We start from the raw sequence: 23,277 nt of genomic DNA on the forward strand, positions 1-23,277 counted from the left end.
TATCACAATCTGCCTGGTTCTGTGTTTATTTCAGATATATCAAGCGATCGTCGGATTTCTGATATAACACTCTTGTCATATGAGAGGTGCCCTTTAATTCTGACGAGATTTGTGACAATTGGTTTGCAATTTTGTAAATTGTAATATCTTCACTACTCGTCCGATCATACCCGTGCAGACATTGCTGCACTTCCCCAACCCCTCGCTACTTTGATTGCATTCCTCTCTTTGTATTTAAACATCCGGGTTTTCCTACTGGCTGTGCTTACTCTCCTCTCAGAAGCCATTTTGGACTCAGTTCAGTTTCTTGTATGTCAAATTCGGACCCTGTCCCTTGCCGTTCTCGGTTTCAGAGAGGAAAAGGTGAACGTACACCACGAAGAACGACTATCCGACACCTGTATAATTAGAACTGATTAGTTTTTTGTTTTGTTCGTCATTCTGGAGTAGGTCGACCTTTTCCAAATGGATTTGTGTACATTCTAAAGTTGTTATAGCCCGTGCAATTTTGTTGCATTGGGGGCTGTACGCACAAAAGCAAGGCAAACTCTCGGTGCGGTGGACATCGAAGGCCGTGGGTCATTTGGCTCGTAGTGTTGTACCGATCATCTTGTTTAAATGTTCGCGAAGGAAACGAGATTACAAAGTGGAAAATCCGGTGCGATTTTTTTTCAATAAAGGAATATGTTTGCCTCCTGGGTGACTTTTTCACTTCTTCTGGGAACTTTTTGTGCAGGTAAGCCCAACATTTATGCGTTAATTACTTTGCACAACACAGCGACTGCCGTATAAATGATTAGCCTTAATACAACCTCTTTCAGAATATTACTCTGAAGTAATATACTTCATTACCCAAATACGTGTGTGTATACACACATAAGGAAGACCCACTCACTTCCTTTAGACTGCAGTGTCAAACGTTTACATTTAGCTATATGATTTCGTTGCTTAAGTAATCGCAGACAGAGATCTCTGATCTGAAATGCAACCATTTAATGCGAAAGTACCCAGATCATTTGTTAAACTGCACACGAATTACTTAATATTGAGATTTACGTCGGCTGTATGGTGATTCAGATCAGCACCAGGCGACATTAATATGACAGCAAATTAATGCACTTTGCTGCTTTACAAATATAGTATGGTCCAGCTCATTTCGATACAAATAAGTCCTTGGCAGTTTCTTCACACATCCAGGAGCACTTTATTGGATAATTGGGTATTCTTTTACATGTAATGAGCTGCTAGGAGAGATCTGGTTGATTTGATCGTGTATTTTATCCAAGCACTCTTCCCCACCCCCGGTGCCTAGTAGCTGAAATATGAATGAAACCGGACCTGAGATTGTCTTCACGGTGCTGGTCATGTGGCCTGTTACAAAAAATATATTGTGCTACAAATCGGTTCGAGGTTTTGATTGTGGTAATATTGGCCTATAAGGGAGACTGGTAGCTTTTCATTACTGTTACGGTCGTTTATTTTCGGACTCGCATGCATTGCACAATTTGATATTAGGGGTAAATGGCATTGCTCTGAAGTCTAAATAGTCAGGCGATTCACACTATCCATCTAAAGTGTAAGGAAATTTGTGACAAATGCAGTTTCATCGTTGTTAATGTCTGTAATAAATTAGGCAGGGCCCTATCTCGTTGCAATGCCAGGATTTTTGTAACTGTATGGCAAAGTAAATGGCAACTGTATGGCTATGCATATGGGATGTAGTTTTTTTTGTAATATTTACAAGAGTCACATAACCAATTCAACTATCGAAAGATGGCCTATTCATTTAGGCTATTTGTCCACCGCGACCCTTTTGTTGTGTAGTTCCCTCCTTGTTTGGATGACTTTGGGGGGAGGGGTACACTGGGGGTGTAGAACTGGTTCTTTTGTGTTTGTGTTCACTTTGCCCATATAAACAGATTCTTAGAATTGGGTTTTTGTTACATTGGTATTAACGTAAGGATGCTGTCTTACGAAGCTGACCACATTATCCATCAAAACGATTGCTAATGGTATAATGTCACATTGTGTGTTTTAAAGCGGGGGAAACTGACATGGTTTCCTTTCGATGCTGAACCTCTAGATATTTGCACCGTTGCCTCCAAAGGGGAATCCAGGACAAATGCATTTAACCATAACCCTGTTGTCCTCTCAATTTTATAAGATTGATTCGACAGCAACTTTATTTAACAGTGTCTCAACACGGGTAGTGCTTCCCCAGGTTTAGTAAAAATAATTCTGAAAGAAAGTTACCACTTTTTCGTTTGAATGCGAATTTCTATTAGCAGAATCACGTGAACTCGTCTGAATATGTGCTCAGTTGTGCTTCTTATCTGAAGCACTTTAATATAAAACAATGTTTGTCCTCTGTGGTAATTGCCTCAGGGAATGAAAATGTTTGAAAACACCAGTCCTGTAGAATAACTAAATGAGTCCTTTATTAGATAAGACTAGTTGTTGTAAGAGCTACACATGGACCTCTCTGTCACAGAGGAGTAGTTTCTCCAATGTTACTTTGTAGACATTGACATCAATGTTTTGCACAGCTACAATTTGTCTTTATTGTTCATTTTATTTTACTTTTTTTGTGAACTTCAGTTTGTATGCTTAAATTGTCCTCCCAAGATTCCCACTTTTTTGCATTTTGTATTCCATTCATAAGATCAGCATTTATCGGTATTTTTAAACATTAACTCAAATAATAATCTGACTGCCTGTGTTTTGATGTTCTGATTACTTTGTTAGAGGTCTCAACCCTGTTACATGGGGGTTGAAATATATATTTTCCCAATTTAAGCTATTTGAGCTTGAGCTCCTGGTTTTAGATAGTCACGTCCATGCCTGACATTTGAAATAAGTTTGAATGATTTAAATCTTCATAGCCACTGTTTTCAGTCTAGGTCAACCCATCAACCTCATAACGATGATGGATATAACCCCGCTTGCATAGTTACTTTTGTGTCATGGCACTAGAATTCTTCTTGTACAGAACAGGCTTTCAATTGTGGAGGCTGCGCTTGCAATAAAAACAGAACTGCTCCCTATACGCCACCCTCCCCAATACTCAGATCATTGATGCCAAAATTGTAAATGCTTTTGCAATGCTGTGAGGGGGCCCATAAACGTTGATGTTTTGGCTGCCGTCTCTATTGTGTAATGGTCTTCACTGAGTGCATTCCATCCTCTGTGGCCTCCAGCAGTCCAGTCAGGGTTGTAAAAAAAGACAGGCAAGGCTTGTGTGCCATTCTCAAGACAGGCGGAAACAAAAGATTCCTATACTACTCTTTTGCTGCTTTGTCTTGCTTTCTGATCACTGAGGTATCGGCTTCTCAGCTGTGTCAGGTATTTTTTTTTTGTCTTAAGGATCTGTTAGAAAAGTGGGAGAGAGACTCGTGTGTTTGTCCCCAAATTCCTTTTGACTGCCTGGCATCAGGCAAGGCAGGGGCTGCTTCTCCCTCACCCCCCCCCGCCCCCCCCCCCACCCCCCCCCTCCCTATGTGTGTGCGCGAACTAACCATGCCAACATATCCACGAATGTGTTGCATGTTAATATGTGTACGAGTGGGTATGTGTGAATGTGTGCGAGATTGGATCTGGGTTTGGAATGCGGTTGCTGCTGCACCGGTTTCATTTAACAAGAACTAAATCATTTGCATTGTATAAAGTGTGTGTGTGTGTGTGTGTGTGTGTGTGTGTGTGTGTGTGTGTGTGTGTGTGTGTGTGTGTGGATTTTCAAAGGTTTGGCCACATGGTGTAGTGGGAGTGGGGGAGGGGAGGGGAGGAGCACTAAGGATGGGTTGATCTCTGTACAGAATTAGCCACTTCTTTAGATGACTTCAGCAGTTAGAAGCGCCACGGGTTTTTAAAGCACACAAACAGTGTTTGTGTGATGTAATATACATATGTTTATGTGCGTTTTGTCTCAGTTAAATGCTGTGGTGCATGGGCTGGGATGGGGGAGGGGAAGGGAGAGGGAGAGGGAGCAAGGGAGAGGGGTGGCACTGTGGGAGATGGGGGATGGGTTGCCTCTAGCCAAGAACAGGAATTTAAAGAGACAGTGTGTATTTTTTCCCCTGCCATGGATCAAATATGTGTACAGTTTGAAAATTCATGACCCAGTTGCTTCAGAGTTACACATGTTGTGTGTTCCAGTGGCTTTGGACAGGAGAAGCAAGCTCTTGCCTACAAAACCGGATTGGTGTCTGTTTGAAAGCCCATAGCAATAACACACATCAGATCCTCTTTCAGAATGGCAATACCCCCTTGACACGATGAAAGTCTCTTTGATTTAAAATGACTGCCTTTGTGTACATTTGTCTGATTTTGTCTTTCTATTTTTTTCGCTGCTGATCAGAACACCAGTGCTATTGTCCCTGGCCTCATGACTAAATATGAGGTCCAGCATGTCGGCCCTTATGTGCTATATAAAAACAACTCCTTTGATGACTTTGCAAAGATGTAATCATCTGGAAGATACTTAATTGTCTTAGTTTTATTAGCCCCACAAATGTAATAGTGTATTAAAGCCATTTAAGTCATTAGAGTATTTCATATCATCCATTTCTTTTGTTTGCTGTTTTGATTTAAAGGTTGGAATTATGTGTTATGTGCCGATTTGAAAGTGCACATACACATGCAGGTTAAAAATATCAGCCTAATAGGTTTCCCACAAACCATTTTTCTGATTGACAGAGCACTGCTAATATAAGAAATAATAGCAAGTCCTTACCCAGTCTGTTACATTTATCCAAAGCGACTTACATATGTGCGACTTACAATGTATACACATTTTACATTTACACTGATGGCACACTGCACATCAGGAGCAATTAGGGGTTCAGTGTCTTGCTCAAGGACGCTTCGACAGGGAATCGAACTAGCAACCTTCTGATTACTAAACGACTTCTTCACCTCCTGTACCACTGTCGCCCCGCGTCTGTATAACCAGGGCTTACCTTACGCAATTTGAGACCATGGTAGCTCAAATCTGAAGGCACACTGTTTTGACATGTTCGATGGAGGGCTGGATATTAGATGATTGGATGATGGCACAGGTTGCAGTGTGTCGTGTTATTTAACATGAAGGTATTGTCCCCGTTGCAAATTTGTAGGGCTGACTTTATCCCTTTTCCTTCAGCATTGGGTGCATTAATATCTTCACAGAAATGAAAGTGCTGATAAATGGACTCACGCGTGACTGTGAGATTTTTATATTGTGTCAACCAAATTTTAATAATCCTGTTTACATGTTTATGAGTTCAGAGCGACTGAAAGGATGTGCAGTGGTTTTGGCCGCTTGGATTTGAATGCATAGTGGCCATTTATTAAACTGCCACTTTGGTTTCCTGAGATTGTGATGTCATAGGTCTGGTCAGTGGTCACTGGGGCTCAATGCATATCAGGTCAGAGAAGCATATGGGCTCTAACTCTGACGCGGCTCTAACTCTGACGTGGCTCTGACGCGGCTCTAACGCGGCTCGTACGCCACTTCATCTGCCTCCTGCCTTTCGTTAAAAACGATTGGCAGGTCAGTGGTCATGGTGGTCAGTATGCACAGGAGATGATGGTAGCCTGTGCCCGCTAGTATTAAAAAGGAATCTAGAAGAACTGGTTTCGCTCAGATATAAACAAACAAGCTTATCACTTTTGGTTGCTAGCATGCACAACAGAACAACGATGTTGAAGGTACACAAACATGTACTCTTGCAAGAATTGTGACTGTTAGCATAAATTCAAATAAGTTTGATCACATCACTACAACAATGGCCAATATTTGGGGCATGAACTATCAGTGTCTCGATGGCTAAACATCGATCAGGAGCATTAGCGCTCCTAGCTTCTTGCCCCTCTGAAGTCTTATCAGAATGATTCTTTATAGGGTGTTAAGAGACATTTCGTATGAGTATCTCCAGTGAGTGTTATGGCTCTAACGTCTGTCTTCCAAATGTAACAGAGAATTCTGAGCAGTGTTCGTGTGCTTGTTCTCAGTGCATTACATTTACATTTAGTCATTTAGCAGACGCTTTTGTCCAAAGCGACGTACAAGGGAGAGAATAGTCAAGCTACGAGCAATAGAACCTGGTGTAACAATAAATAAATACTCAGTGACTTGTCAAATTCACCTTCTTGTATTTGACGTCTATGTTGATGTGCCATTGCAGCCAATCTTCCATGCACATTCTGTCCATCAGGCAAAGCTGTGAAAGTTCTCTGTTGTTGAACTTGGCATAGCTAAGTGTACACACAACATTGCATGTGTAACTCCACAAACACGGCACACAAAGTTTAAAAAAAATGACCTTTAGTGTATACATGCCCTAAGTAATGTACAAAAGATGCATTTCACCCCAACTATAGTTATTCAGAAAAATAATAGCATCAACAAGCACGTTGCTTACATCACTTATGGTAAAACCATGTTTCTGGTGTACATGTAAATGTGGACGTTGTTGTAGTTACTGACTAATTGAATAGATTGGATTGAAAGGATGTTGTGCATGGAGGTCTTGAGGGGTTTCATGTTGTCTTTTGTAACCTCGAAAACCCTGAAGTACTACTCAGAATTTCCATTGGAAAGTAGTGTAGTGACTAAACAGATATTTATTATAAATGCCCTTAATTATGAATATATTTCAGTGTTTCATTTTTCCGATTGTTCAATTGATTGGATTAGTTGCTTGGTATTTGAGATAACTGGGCATTTTGCCCAGTCATTTCTATTAGTCCTCTGGGCAGATCACAGCTGTTTTTTACTAGAGGTCAGTTCTGAAATAAATATTTAAGACATTATTTGCCTTAAGTATATTTACACAACCTTTCCCCAATTGTTCTAATTAGGTTACTGTTTTTTGAAGCTCTCAGATTTTTGGTCAAATGGGGTTGGCTTTGTGGTTAAAACACTAGACTGAATAGACTTGAAGAGTTCCATTTGGTGGGATTATATGAGATGTGTAAATGCTGTTATGCCTCCAGTACCTATTGATGTTATGAATCCAGTACCTATTGATGTTATGAATCCAGTACCTATTGATGTTATGAATCCAGTACCTATTGGTGTTTTCGTCTCGGAACACAAAGGACCTGTTGCCTCAGTGTCCCTAGAATCTCATATGTGTGTGTGTGTGTGTGTGTCCCTAGAATCCCTAGAATGTGTGTGTAATGACGTGCCTGGACATAGTCTCCTACACTGAAAAGCCCCATTTTCTTTGTCATCTATGCCTTGTTGCCATATAACTACAGAGGGTGTGTGTGTGTGTGTGTGTGGTTGTGTGGTTGTGTGTGTGTGTGTGTGTGCGTGTGTGTTTTTTTTACTAAGATAAGTTAAATAGCTGTAAAAGCTACAGCTGTGTGTTTCTTCATTAGTACACTGATGTGAGTAAAATATGGCATTGTGAATGACTGCTTTATTTTTAGGCCTGGGAATTGATAAATGGACCATGCAACGTTTTGCAAAAAAGCCACTGATTTGTAAAATTCTGCTGCACATTCAAAAAGGTAGAAGCTGTGTTTGTGTAGTTCTATGTATCGACGCCACAAGGGATACATGGGATAATACGAGGGATAATGTAATCTGCTAATTATGCACTTAATTATTTAGAAGTAAACAGTGGAGATAATGAGAGGGGCCCTGGGACGTGTGGTGGTGTGCCAAAAGAACAGGAGAATTCATTTGGAAAAATGTTCTATCTTCCAGGCACATTCTTATCATTTGCTTTCTGTGAAATCATGCTAGTTGCATAACCCCTGTCCATTGTTTAATCAGTAAGTGCTTACTACCCCCTGATGAATGACATGGTTCCAACCATCTGAAGTAAAAGGACGTATCTGTAGATGATGTCCTGTGTTGCCTTTTGAGTTTTCCCCCTTTTGTGTTTGTCGTTTTCAAGCTGCTGAGACCTAGCGCTTTAACGTGAAATGCTAGGCAAACACAGGAAGTAGTGTATCCAACTGAGCCGCTCATTGACCGTAATTGACTTCAGTCCTGAATGTGGACCAATGTGGAATCCATTAATCTGCCATTTACTCGTTTGGCTTCCGTCCTAATGTGTTGCAGATCCCTGAAAACCCACATCTAAAACATGAGCTAATATGATAAGTTGAGATCAAAATGGTCCACATTCCAACATAATGTCCTTGCGGCTTGCGCAGAAAAGCGGACACATGTGTTTGGTGCTTGTTTAAACTTTATATAATGAGAATGAATGAATGAGCTGTAACGAGGTTTATTTATTGGGGAAACATGGCTGCTTGTGAAGAAGGAAATGTCAGTGGAGAAAGGAATTGATTTGGAAATGGTAGGTTAATTGTTAATAACCACTGTTTGGTTGTAATGGTGAAACCCCTTTTGCTATACTAACAATATTTGGGCAAAAATACTACTCCTGAATATAGAGTCAAAGAGTCAAATATTTCAGAGTATATTTATATTTTATTGGTGGATCAGCGGCGCTGAGTTTGTTCATGCTACTGAACGCTTTTCTTACGACTTTGCATTTAACCAGCTAAACTTTTAACCAGCCTTACCTCTAAACTTTTATCTAACAATTTTCTTATTGCTATCTAGGAAGTGTCCATCACGATATCTATCGCTATGGTTTTTTTCGCCCAGGCCTAATTTCAGTAATCATACTTTAACTTACAATGACTTATAGGATAACAGATTATAAACTTTTCCCATGTGAAACGATAGTAACAGCATGTGGTTGTTATCGAAAAGGGAAGATTGAATTCAATTCAGTTTTATTTATAAAACAATAAAATTGTCTCGAGGCACTTAGAGCCCAGCCCAGCCCTGAATTTATCATAAAACTGGACCATTGAAACGCGTGGCATTGCGCTATTCCCGTACAGTATAGAAATCATACATCTTCTCTGGCGATGCAACTTTCTGACAGGGCTTTTGTGTCATTACAACACGTGGATGAACTAAGCTGGCTGCATGGTTTTATTTTTGACGTTGCGCTTCATCACTGTCTGCACGCTATCTGTCAACAAGTTCAGTTTGATTTTGCTTTGGGTTTGAGGCAAATGACATGTAAAGTCTGAATCTAATCCTGAAAGGCTTCTGTTCCTGTGGTGTATTCTGTTAGGATTGACTGCCGGAGGAACGAGCAGCATCCTGTTTTCACAGGTTTCTCGATGACTGATGTTGCCGTCATCAGAAGTAGTGTTTGTCCCATTCCCATGAGGCCATATGTGTTTATTAAAGCTTCACACTACAATTACTCAATCTCCTTAGAAGATAGATTTAAATATGGATCTCTTTTCCATGAAAAATATGACTGACACACAAATTATACTTACTCCTTTTCAACGGGTTTGTTATTTCAGTGAATTGTTCAGTGTCTAAAACCATTTTTATCAGCCAGATCAGTCATCTCTAAAGCTCTCACAGTCTTTGGTCCCAAGTTTTCTGGGAATCTCAAAAGTGATTAGAAATGGATCACTGGCTTGCTTGCTAACTCCTTGGTTAATTGTTTGTGTGCTGAACTGCAGTGTTTGAAGTGCGCTGGAAGATTGCGAACATTCCCGCTTGGTCGCGTGCTGTTCATACGGCACATTGTTCTCGTCCTGGCGTTTGTTTACCTCTCTCGATAACGCTTATCAGGGCAAAGCTGCACGGGTGGAATGCGGTGCATAAACAATGATATTTTCCGCGGGCCTTATCTGGCGTGGGCCGCGTCGTACATCATACCGAGCACTCAAAGTCCTCATGAACATGTGGAGGGATGGGATTAGCTATGCATGTGTCGAGCTCATGTGGAACTATTTTTCCCCCTCAGCCTTGCAGAGCAGATAATGTGTGACAAATTCTTGCGGTTTGTTAAACAGTTGTAGCAGGAGCCTACAGTCATGTTGTGTTACACAGGAGTCTGCAGCAGCTTATGAAGGCCCTAACAGACACAGGCATGAACTCATACATGAACACTATCCATCATGGATGACCATTTTTTTGTATTTTTTTAATTTAATTTGCGTTTAGTTTTTTTTAGCTTTAGCATTCACAATGGTTTGAGTAAGGGTCAGAGGCAACCTACAGAAAAGCTGAGGGAAAAGGGATGATGTCAGTTTTTGTAATATAACCTCGGTGGCGTTTGTAGTTGATTTGATTTTTATTTTTAGATATGGTGCCATTGTGGTGTTTTTTACGGTGTCAAATGTGATTTCTGTCAGTTATTTTGCCTGAGATGGTATCCACCATGTGTCTGATGTTCTTGCACAGTCCGTGTGTGTGTGTGTGTGTGTGTGTGTGTGTGTGTGTGTGTGTGTGTGTGTGTGTGTGTGTGTGTGTGTGTGTTTGTGTCTGTGTATATGTGTGTGTGTGTGACCTTGTCCACGTCCGTCACAGCAGCATATTCCTGTTTCTGAGAGAGTTGTGAGAAAAGAAGGAAGGAAGGCAGAGTTGGGGGTTGGGCCGCCCCCCTGAGTGTGTCCCTGTGGAGGCCCCTGTCTGGTGAAGCAGGCCCTGCCCCTGCGGAGGCCCCCATTTTGCTTTTGTGTCCCTCCGTCTGTGCTGAGATATGTCAGGCAGCAAAGGTCTGTTTGTTGAGCCCTGGCCCCATGCTGTGGCCTGCAGTGGGGGCAGGGTGCAGGTGGGAGGGCCCAGGGAAGCTTTTTTTCCCCCCTTTCTGAGCGTGTAGGGGGTATTGACACCATCTCCCTGTGATCCACATGTTTTTGTTTTTCCCTTTGCAAAGGGGCAGAAGGGAGAGAACAAAGGTGCCACTGTTGCAAACCCCATTAGACCCTCAAATCAAATGCATGCTGTAAACACAGGCTTGGAGTGGGGTAGAGGTGGCAAAAAAGACCGTTGCAAAGGAGCAGTATGGAACTAAATTGAGATTAAGTGGTGTTGTTACAATAACATAAGACGTGGAAGGGTTCGTCTTCAATTATGAAGAAATTGGTTTCTACTAAGTAACTCTTCCACTCCTGTATTAGTATACGTTCATTTGGCTTTTAAAATGAATGCATCTTTAGACAAATTTAACAGCTCAAATATGTGTAGATAGCATTGCTGAATAAAACTAAATCTTGCATACATTAGAGACTGGGTGGTGGGAAAGGGTGATTTATTTTGCCTGCTTGAATATTGTTACATTTGCAATTGAAAATGGAGGAATCCTTAATCAGGCTGACTGTGGGAGCCCATTTGGGGAGCTCCATCATAGGCCGTGTGTCCCAGGTTGCCTCCTGAAAGAGACAGACCTTTGAGCAGGCTGCAGACTGGGTGTGCTCCTGCGTCTGTGCAGCGCCCATTATTCATGCGGCCTCCCTTCTGCTCGGACTTGGGGGTTTTGAGATGGAGATTTGGCAGATGCTTGTCTCGTTTCCTCATTCTCCCGTCTCCAGATGGAGGTATGCGGTGTTTAATCGTGACTCCCAGGCCCCTCTGGTGACCTCTCTCCGTCTCTGTCTCGATCCCCAGCTGTCGCGGTCCGTCACAGGGCCCTCCTTTTGACCACGCCATTTTCTGCTCTGATCCACTTTGCTTTGAAATTCAGGGCGAACGCGACAGGCCTTCTGTCTTCGACAATTAATGGCATAACTGAGTTAGTATTAGCAGATCCCAGAAGGGTCATTCTCTGTGAAGCCTTGGGATGCTTTTGATAGATTCTAAGGGGCCATGTCATTGTATAGTTTCTCAACTGGTTGGACAATTCTTTATCACACACAAAAAAATCCATCTATTGAACTATGCCGACTGTTAGGGGTTGAAACAGGTTGTACATATGCAACTTGAGGGTATTAAAACAGAGCAGATGTGTAGGGCACATTCAAAACTGCTCGCCTGCTTCATTCAGAGAAGATCGTTGATGCAATACAATATTAAGTGTTCTATCAGACTAAGTGTTTATTGTAGTTCAATATAAAATGACTCTCCAGTCCACCTCAATATATGTATCGCCATTGTTATTATTGTTCAAGATTTACAGCATGCAGCCTAGATTTCACACCCTAATATCCATATGTCCTTGCAGCCAGGATAAGTTAGAGAATAATTCCCATGCATTTACACATAATACGGTTCTCACTGTTTTACAGCCATACTTCCCCTCTCCGTGTCCTTGAATTAATATCAAATATATATATCATTTATAAACTTCTATTTAAAAATAATTTGAAATACTGGGCTTTGGCAATGATGTAATTGACGAAAACATCGGATCACCACCCACAATATTGCAATGACATCTTGGCTCTAAAAAAGTTGGAGATCTTGTAAAATGAAGAAATGGGAGAGTTTATTGCTGTGTTTATCAACTATATGTGTCTAGACATAGTAGACATTTTAGATCGAATTGTCATACATTTTCAGTTAAAATAGTCTATTAATAATATGTGCTCAGTGATGTATGTAGACAGAGGCAGAGGGAGGACGTCAGAAAGGGCATTCTTTTGTTATGGAAATGGGAAGAGTTGACCACCTGCTTAGAATGAGCCCTAAACCATTACAACCTAGGGTTGCATGGGAAAATGTTCTCAATTGCCCAGAAACGTTCATTTTCATCTCTTCTCAAAGGAAAAGCTGGACTTTATTCAGTATATTTGAACTCAGTAGGTTATAATCAGCAGGTTGGACTCAGTTGGCAGTCTGGCACACAATGGTAGCATATTTGAATGAAGTATTTCTGTGTTTTTTTTTTTTTATTTCACGGCACATGTTTTCCAGCTCTGTTTTTTCCCCTTTGAAAATAGTTATTGTGAGCAGCCAGCCAGCCAGGCACAGTCGTATGGATATGCGTTCACACCTTTCACACCTAGGAACAACTCCTTCCCCTCCCCGGTTTTAGTATACTTGATACTTGATATGGACTTGTGTGGATAAATACCCCTCGATATGGACTCGGGCGGGCTAGTGTGTGCCAAGGCCAGTTGCATTGCCACTTCCAGGGCTTACTCGTGCCGTCTGTGGGCGTCCTCGGGGCTTACGGCCGGGGGCTTCTGGCCTGCCGATCATTTACATTTACATTTACATTTAGTCATTTAGCAGACGCTTTTATCCAAAGCGACTTACAAGGATGTATACACATTTTTTACATTTACACTGACGGCACACTGCACATCAGGAGCAATTAGGGGTTCAATGTCTTGCTCAAGGACGCTTCGACAGGGAATCGAACTAGCAACCTTCTGATTACTAAACGACTTCTCTACCTCCTGTACCACTGTCGCCCCATCGCCTGATTACCCTTGGGCCAAGCAGGACTAACTGGTGCTTGAGGCGGTGTTGAGCTGAATGGCTAGCCAAGTCAGCTAAGAGAGGTTCAGCGCCATAAGACATTAACTAGTCAATATCCAATAACCTTTTAGGTTTTAGAGTAATAGAGTAATACTCTCCCTTGTACGTCGCTTTGGACAAAAGCGTCTGCTAAATGACTAAATGTAAATGTAAATGTAACCTTCAAGCTACCAAATAACCTTAATAAATAAATGGAGAATCTTTGGAGCTGGTTGGCACGTACTTTCAAAGCCACATAAAATTGCCATGTCTGTCACAACTTATTAACAAAATGTGAACTTGCCCTGGCTGTGTTACATGACTCTGGCAGGCTATAGACATGGGGCATGTCATGATCTACAACACTGGTGGATCAAATCTCAATATATTTATACAATGTATACAATACAAAAAAAGGCTGGCTAAAATGAATGACATCAATTAACATAAAAATTACTGCTTGATTGTTGAAGTTAATTTATTGCAATGAATGATTATCATGCTATAGGAGCCATGATGTGCTAATGTGAACTATGCCTATAGCTGGCGTATGTTAGAGCCACGTCTTCAGGCTACCTGTGATACGGATGGCTAAACTATTCCAGAAGCCTACATGACAGTTTTAAGGAGTAGCAGAGTCTGACGATTCTGTTTACCTTACGAGGGATACGTTTTATTTGAGTGTTAACTGTACATTCTGCAAAGCGAGGAACAGAAACCGCAGTCACTTCTTTTTCCATTGTATTCCCTTCCTTAACATATTCTGTTGTAGGTCGTAGGTCCCTGGTATCCAGACTGAATTGCATAATGTCTCAACTTGAACTTCCCACTCGCTTCTGCCGTTTACTCCAAGGCAGCTATTGGCAGGTTTTAGAGTAATACTGCCGAGCTATCGGCCCGGTAGTAGAAACGCAAATGATATTTGTTCTCGCGGTTTGAAAGAAGATTGCCTCCACCTCTCACTGCCCTGATAGTGGTACTATCACAGCTATTATTTAAGTCTATGTATTCTGCAAGCCTAGTATATATGGTTACAGTTTCTGTTTGCTATTGCGGTTCGGTGGATTCGGTTAGCAGCTGTGTGCTAAGTTATACTCTAGAAACTTTGGATGATTTTTAACCTATTTATTTTTATTTTTTGGGGTCTAAGCAAAGTGTGTGACTACATGGAAAAGATCCCCACAGGGAAAATGTTCTCAATTGCCCAGAAACGTTCATTTTCATCTCTTCTCAAAGGAAAAGCTGGACTTTATTCAGTATATTTGAACTCAGTAGGTTATAATCAGCAGGTTGGACTCAGTTGGCAGTCTGGCACACAATGGTAGCATATTTGAATGAAGTATTTCTGTATTTTACCTGCGTCTTTTTACCTCAATGAATGTGCGGACAGTGGTACAGGAGGTAGAGAAGTCGTTTAGTAATCAAAAGGTTGCTAGGTTGCTAGTTCGATTCCCTGTCGAAGCGTCCTTGAGCAAGACACTGAACCCCTAATTGCTCCTGATGTGCAGTGTGCCATCAGTGTAAAATGTAAAATGTGTATACATTGTAAGTCGCTTTGGATAAAAGCGTCTGCTAAATGTCTAAATGTAAATGTAAAGAGAGTACAGAACTACAGAAACTGTAGAAATTAAGCACAGGGAGTTCGCTCTGACAAGGTGTGGAAGCTAAAGCTGTTTGGAGACATGCACTGCCACCCTGAACTTATCTAGACAATAACCGGAGCAGCTGTATATGACAACCAAAATGTCCGAATCAGTTGGACTGGACATTAAACGGACTTAACCCTGCCAGGTCCCTAGTACCAAGTCCTTTTAATGTCTGATTGAGCCCATGTGGGAATTGAGCAAGTCATTGTCCGGAGAATTTACAGCGATTCGAGTCGTTGCGTTGATGACACCCCTCGCCTTCACGCTGCCTTCACTCGTATGTTGCTGAAACAAATGATACATATGTGCAGTCAAAGGTTTTTTTTTTTTTTGGCAAAACTTCTATACATATCACAACCTCCTAGATACCTAGTGATAACTAGCTAGATAGCTAAACTGAACAGGAACACATTGTTACAATCTTGAATGTAATTCAGCGCAATTCAAGACAAACGTAGTTGTTCGTGTTAGTTAGCAACTATCTTACCAGTCAATTTCAATCACTCCATGAGGTGATTGGTTTATACTGATGACAATACATGAGAGTATGGTATGGTGGTATCTCCCCCTCAAACCAACAAAATGGGGTGTCGAGGTGTGGTCCATGGCCGAGAGCTCGACTGGCTATGTCACAAATGTCCAAGTGTACACTGGGTATGAGGGGACACAGGAGAAGGGCCTCGAGACCATTAACTCATTTTGAACATTGAGGGATTTAATGTTTTAATGGCAAAGTGTTCGTTGTCTGCCTATGCGTGGCAGAATGCCAGTCGGTCATTGGTGTTAGAGAATCATTGCCCTGCGCCTTTTTAGACGATATCTATTTCTTATCCAACAGGTGGTTGGAGAGTCAAACATTTCTTTTTTAGGGGTAGCATTAGCATCTACACAATTGTACAGGATACACTATGCACTGGCCAACTGCTGCTGTGGTGTAATCACATTCACATTTTCTAGCTGAGATGCATTTCTTTTTTTGTAATATTTTTTTTGTATTGATTTTTAAAAGAAATGTTAAAAAAACTTTAGGGCAAACCCAATAATTTCCAGTTAAAGCTTAATGTTTAAACCCTAAAGTGTTTTTTATTTAGTGTTTCTATCTGCTGCAGAGGCTGAGATGTTAAGATTTAATGAATGTTTTTCAGAAAACCCTCAGGGTTTTTTTAGGTTGTTTTTTGAGAGGGCGCGTTAGGTCATAATGGGCTAAATAACATCCAGAGATATAAAATATCACCTTTATTATCATTTAGATTAGCTGCTTTTACTTTGCTGTGTTAAACTGCAGTGGTGAGGCACCAAATGGTTAGTCTGGGTTGCCTTTGATGTGGTCCTCTGCCTGCAGAGACCCATGGAGTTTTGTTTTTACAACTTATGTCTATTGGCAGGAGGTGGCCATGGCCAACATTTGTAGGCTATATTATGGTGATCAAGTACCACCTGTATTTAATTCCTCTTAATTTAGCCCAGCAGAATGCTAGTGTTGACAGGTAGGGGCGTTTAGCCGAATGATGGAAAATAACTTAAGATGTCAAGGCTGTGTGTGAACTGTGGTGTGTGGTAGAGGCCTTCGCCTTGCTTGAGCATCTCTGTTGGCTGCTGTGGAGGAGGAGGAGGAGGAGGAGGAGGAGGAGGAGGACGACGACGAGAGTCTCTGCCAGTGTCACACACATTAAGCCATAAAATGGACGTGCTTACAGAATGTGTCGGCTATGGTCTTGACCCACTTTTCCACCTCATGTGAAATCACTGTCGGAGGTGAAATGAGGTCTCTAAGATCCACGACGTGTTCACTTTTTGATGGCAAGAGCGCTATCTCTCTCCATTTTTTTTCCCCTCTTGCTGCAGCACGCCTTATTATTTCTGCCTCCCAGAGCCTCTCTGACCTCGGATCGCCTCTCGTCTTCAGATCAGGTGCCAACAGAGGCAGCACAGTCAGGCCCCACATTTCCCAAACTTATTTCATCTTATTGTTTTTGCTTCTGAGCGGCCCCTCTTCTGTATATCATTATAATGATTACAATTATGATTGTGATTGTACCCCCCCTCCCCTCCCTGAACTGTGGTTTGAGTTGCGGTTGGCGTCATGCCAGCGGCTATAAATAGAGTTCTGTTGGAGTTAGCATCTGAATGAAGGGGAGCGGCAGAGAAGGAAAAACCCTTTTTGGCATCCAGCTGGCCGCCTGCCAGCCACTGCCAGAGTGTTGTTGGAGGTGGTAGAGTAAAGAGGGCTGAAGAGCTTTTGGAGATTTTTCTTCTCCCCCTCCTCCTCCTCCTCCTCCCCTCCCTGCGTCTGCCGCTTAAAACATAGGGCCTCGTGAATGAGCACCGTAGCAGCACGTTCTCAGGCCTCCCGATCTCGCCTGAATGGGCTGATGATGTCAGTGTTGTCATTATGTCATCCCCCTGTTCTCTCCGAAACGTAAACAGATGTTCACTGTGCTCCAGTCTAGGAAATGAGATCATGTTGGGATGGGGAATATTCAATGAACATTCAATTCTCTCTTGGTATGAAGAGCTAGACATTTGTGTTTGAAAACATTGCCAAGCAGAAATAGTAGAAAGGGACAATCACTATTTGTGGACAACATGCCGAAGGACCATGTTTACGCAAGACTTGCGTCATAGTTCAAACACAGCGTTCGCCAAAAGGCATACTCCCCTTCTCTTCATGAATCTGAACGGGAGTCAAATCAGTGTAAAATCATGTCCACTCCCACAAATATCCTTATATGGGTCTAGACGCAGCTTAAAGAGTGCGGTTTAGCATGTACATCTTCGAGGTAAACCTCCTCACAGAAGGCGCGCGTATGGATGAACTTGAAATTCTCTTACTGCATTTTCTTGTGGTTTTCTTTAGGGAATCAGCTGCCATTGGGCCACATCTGTGTTCAAAGTGAAATTCGGACTAATGTGCGAAATAAAACGAAAGATAAATTAATATATTGACAATGTGGTCTTAACTGAGATGACGCACTTCTGCATTTTGCAGTTTGCACCGTACACTGCTTTACCAAAGATTGAATAAATCATCCAGGGCGTTACGCCACAACATTAGTAAGTGTCATAGTAAGATGAATTTGGGTATTGGTTTAAAAGAAGCTTTTCGATTATCAAACTGATCATTCTGTCTTGGTGCCTGTATTTCAATACGAATACAGTCAATTATTCTAACGAATACGGCAAGTATCTTTTCATAAATACCGCGCAGCGTGATTTTAGTGCGTGCGCCCAGTTGGTACCTGTGGCCCAGTGTGTGACACTGAAGTTTTCAGTATTCCTGGCGTTGTGATGCATTCCAGTTGTCAGTGTTTTGGTGGGAAAACCTGGAGGCTGAGGGCTTTCCCTTGTACGCCATAAACTCTGCCAGTCTCTGCATGTGTTCACACCACACACGGCATATGGTAACAGTTGTGGTCGTGGAGGAGGTGATTTGGCAGTGCCACAGCCTCACGACAATGAGTAAAAAGACCGGGAGTACCCTTTCATGTAAGAAACGAGTGTGGACAATCAAACAGCCAGACCTACCAGAGCATGAATTTCAACCACTTACCCAGCTTTCTGTAACAAGTCTGCTCTGTGAGAATCCCCCCCCCCCCCCCCCCCGCCCCCCCTAATTTGGCCCCACACATTGTTTTGTAGTTTCTATTACCTTGTCTTCCGCCAATAAATGAGTTCCAAATATGAATATGGTCATTCTTTGTTGTCTTCCGCTCGAGAACAAGAGACCGAGGCCATATCTTCATATAATTAAGTGAGGTACAACTGTTTTGGAGATGCAGGTAGTTCTATAGACCGGCTGTATTTGATCTGACATTCATTAGAAATGGCACATTTTAGAATGCAACTCTTTACGTCTGCTTGTCACACATATTTCTCCTTTCAAAAGAAGAAAACCCAATTTTTGGCAGAAGAGTGTGTGTGTGGGCTTAGTTTGTCCCTTGAAGTATTTGTCAGAGATGGAGTTCTTCATCAGGGATTAAAGCATGGGTATTGATCTTGATCATTTTATGCAGACACATAAGCATTGGTATTCACATTGACTGTGTTGGAGACGGACTCAGAGAGAGTGTGTGTGTGTGTGTGTGTGTGTGTGTGTGTGTGTGTGTGTGTGTGTGTGTGTGTGTGTGTGTGTGTGTGTGTGTGTGTGTGTCTGTGTGTCTGTGTGTCTGTGTGTGTGTGTGTGTGTGTGTGTGTGTGTGTGTGTGTGTGTGTGCAAAGCGAGACTGGTCATAGTGTCTTTGTTGGTATGAGGCTCAGGGGTCAGTCAGACACCTATAGAAATGCAAATGAGTTTGTGTGGGATCACACATGACTGTGGGGGCTTCAAAGAATTTGCATTTGTGCACTCTCAGGGCATCCCCGTGCTTTCAAGATGAGGGCACCCGGGCTAGCATGTTACACACACTGGCGCACGCACACACACACTGACGCGCACACACACACACACTGGCACACACACACACACTGGCACACACACACACACACACACACACACATATGTGGGCTTTGTGTAGGAGTTGGTTGGCTAGAAGATCCTCCTCCGAGTGAGACGTATGTCCATGTAACAACCGGCCTCGTTATGGTCTGTAGCACGCCTTCACTCAAACGCCCAGGTCACTGGTCTGTAGCACGCCTTCACTCAAACGCCCAGGTCACTGGTCTGTAGCACGCCTTCACTCAAACGCCCAGGTCACTGGTCTGTAGCACGCCTTCACTCAAACGCCCAGGTCACTGGGTATGATCTGTAGCATGCCTTCACTCAAACGCCCAGGTCACTGGTCTGTAGCACGCCTTCACTCAAACGCCCAGGTCACTGGTTATGGTCTGTAGCATGCCTTCAACTCAAACGCCCAGGTCACTGGTCTGTAGCACGCCTTCACTCAAACGCCCAGGTCACTGGTCTGTAGCACGCCTTCACTCAAACACCCAGGTCACTGGTCTGTAGCACGCCTTCACTAAAACGCCCAGGTCACTGGTTATGGTCTGTAGCACGCCTTCACTCAAACGCCCAGGTCACTGGTCTGTAGCACGCCTTCACTCAAACGCCCAGGTCACTGGTCTGTAGCACGCCTTCACTCAAACACCCAGGTCACTGGTCTGTAGCACGCCTTCACTCAAACGCCCAGGTCACTGGTTATGGTCTGTAGCACGCCTTCACTCAAACGCCCAGGTCACTGCTGCTGGGGAATCCTGGTGGGCCAATCCAAAGCCTCCATAGCAGTGAGAAGAGGTCATGGCATGGGAGACTAGTGAGAACTGGGAACAGCTTCATACTGAGCTTCTGTTGTCACTGAACATTCACATTTGGACATGAACATAATTGAGGCAATAACTGGACGACAATACAGGGGAAAATGATGAACATTAACAGTAATTCCCACTGCTAAAATTGCAGCTTGCATGTGCATTGAAAAATGGATGGAAATGTGTTTTAATTTTGAATTGACTTTTTGCTGGACAGATTCTGATGCAAGGTAGGAGTAGTGGAGTGTAAAGGGGCCATTTCTCCTGTGTTGCTTCTCCTGGATGGATTTGTTATTTTTTGTGGGGAAACCCCTTCAAAGACACGGACCTGTTTGCACTGCCACTGAAGAAACAGTGTTACTCTCTGAGATTAGTTCTCAATTTCAGTCTGCTTTTGATTGACACATGGATGTTCTTTCGTGATTAAGCTGCTATTGCGCCTGTCCTTTTATGACTTCTCAGTCGACGCTTTACTGTGTGGATCCTCCAGTCATGCAGGGCATCCCCATGATTACACACGTTCAGTGTGAAACTGCCATTATCAATTAGAGTCTAAACGACTGAATGTAATTCAATTATGAAATATTTATGTTGTGTGTAAAGTTATTTAATTAAGTTAATCATTATATGGCTGTTGAAATTCCTAATTAAAATCCTTCTTAAAATGGCTGAAGTAGACTAGTTCATTTCTTTGATAGAAAATGCTGTCTCTCTGCTTCCCTCTGGGCTGTGTGGAATGGCATTGAGAAAAGGGTGGTATCGCACATTATTCTTATTTTTTTAAATGAAAAAAAAATCTAAATTATTTAAAAGAATTGCCCAGCCCTCACTCTGACCACTTATTACATCAGCTTGTGGTCCTAAAAGTGCACTTTACGAATGTCCAAGGCTCACAGCCACACAACCGGGCCAAAGTCCATGGCCCCTTTTTCCAAACGCTTCCACTATCAGCGCCTCGCTCCATGTTTACAGGATCTGTTCACACAGTTGAGCCTAAAGCCTCTGTCAGGAGGGAGTCTACACACTCCCTGAATATGCCTTTTGAAAATATTGTTCGTTTCAATTCAGCTTTACACTAATAGTAGTGTCAAGCCACAGAGAAGTTATTGAAATAATGTATGAGCTGTCCCAAGTATGTATACATTGCTCCTTCGGACTAGCATTGAGCCTTTTGTAACTCTCTCTGCCTGTGACTGCTATTGGACTCTGCGCTAGAGTAACAATGGCATCTCTCTCTCTGCCTGTGACTGCTATTGGACTCTGTGCTAGGGTAACAATGGCATCTCTCTCTCTCTGTGCCTGTGACTGCTAGTGGACTCTGCGCTAGGGTAACAATGGCATCTCTCTCTCTCTCTGCCTGTGACTGCTAGTGGACTCTGCGCTAGGGTAACAATGGCATCTCTCTCTCTCTCTCTCTCTGGCCCTTCGGGTAACAATGCAGCCCAGTGTACACAACTTCATGCTGCTCTCCATCCTCCAGCGTCAATTACACATTCATGCCTCTCATTCATGCCCTGTGTAATCCTTCCAAGTAGTGCTTAAAGGACAGATGTTGGTCATTAACTTCTCATACGTTTGTAGATTAATGGACAGCTGTGATGATGATGAATGAATTTATTGTTTCACATTATGGAGTAATTGTACGAATCGGGCCAGGAGGGATATTGCTCGTCAATAAAAAAAAAAGGAGAAAATATCAAATAGTTGAATTTTTAAAGTGCCCTTAGCAAGTGAATTCACTTCATAAAACATGGAATAGCATTTTGCATTCGCTATGAATAACTGCTGTTACCTTGGGAGGGTTTTAGTTTGGTTATCTTACTAAAGCTCTTACAAAATCAGAGACCCAGAATCCACAGTGTCCCCTTTTTTAGATGTTGTCCCCAATTCACAGAATCATTGAATTGGACTTTGAATTCAGTACAGTATTTTTAGATGTGTCGAAAACTGGGGGAGGACTACCCTGTATGTAAGCAGTAAATGTTACTTCTGGGTCAATATGGGGACAAAGAACTACTCTGATAAAAAAAAAACACGTGTGTGTGTGTGTGTGTGTGAATATAACTGCACATCTGTGCAGCAATCCCTCCCAACCTCACACTGGGGCGTAGTAAACAGAGGGACTATGCTGTGGCAGTGGAGTCTGGAGTCGGCCTGAACGCCACCGCTCAGGTGAGGACATCTGCCAAGACCGACACGGGAGCCTCCTGCTCTCTGACGGGGCCCAGCGTGTGCGCGCGAGCCCGGTGCCAGGAGAGTGAGGAAGTGCTGGCCAGGACTCCAACACAACAACAACAACAACAACAAGAACAAAAAAACAAATAACTCTGTGTGTGTGTGTGAGTGGATTGGCAGGGTCCGACCATTACAGGCTGCCCCCGGTTTATGGGAGTGCTTTATTTACAATCCTGGAAAGATGGGGTATCCCTGTTTTTAGCCACAGATTTTTCACAAAAAATGGAAAATGGCCGTCATTTTTCATATGAATGCTACCATTCCATGCCTATGGCAGACCCCGGTGGCGTGTGGAACCCTCTACTGGTCTGATGGGAGTGAACATGATGTTTGATCAGTGCTTGTTGTATCCACCAGCTTGTTATACAGATATTTGTCTAACAAAATGGCTTATTTAAAGTCGGTGTAAGCCTGGTGTTCTATTTAGCCGAGCCCTGTATAGCGGGTTAGGCTTTAATGCTCTGAATTCTGCCTGATCGAGAAAAAAAGCTCCTTCAGAGTCTCCGTGCTCAGCCTCAATATATTGAACCGTCTCCATGGCCGCTAGTCACATAGCTCCACGTGTGCACTTCACAGGTAGCGACAGCTAGTTCATCTTTAGCTGTGTGTCATTACTCTGCCCGCGGCCATTTAAAAGTATGGAATGCGGCAGCCGGTGTCTCTCTTCGGCAGTGTCTTGGCTCCCTCTTACCTCATACCACCTCTTCTGTCTGAGCACCTCCACTCCCCTGGGGGGGGCTGGGGCGTCAGTGCTGTGCCATACGAAGGCAGCGGGAAGCAGGTTGCATTCATGCCATCAAAGGGAGGTACAGATTGAAATGCAAATATTTAGGATAGGCGGCAGGTATAATTAACCAGCATGTGAACCAAGGGTGTGTGCCTGTTTTAAATGGGTTTTTTGCACGGAAAACCACCAAAGAGCCGTATATA

General features: G+C 42.8%; 1 protein-coding gene across 1 annotated transcript in view; it reads left to right on the forward strand.

Annotated features, from left to right (window-relative positions):
• The first annotated feature begins 256 nt into the window (after positions 1–256).
• Positions 257–23,277, forward strand: part of acvr2ba (activin A receptor type 2Ba) — a 50,410-nt gene continuing 27,389 nt past the window's right edge. The window contains exon 1 of the mRNA XM_012821336.3: positions 257–736. The gene's annotated coding sequence lies outside the window, so the exon portion shown is untranslated. The remainder of the gene's footprint in view (positions 737–23,277) is intronic.

This window comes from Clupea harengus, chromosome 17 (assembly GCF_900700415.2).
Source record: "Clupea harengus chromosome 17, Ch_v2.0.2, whole genome shotgun sequence".
NCBI classification, from domain to species: Eukaryota; Metazoa; Chordata; class Actinopteri; order Clupeiformes; family Clupeidae; genus Clupea; species Clupea harengus.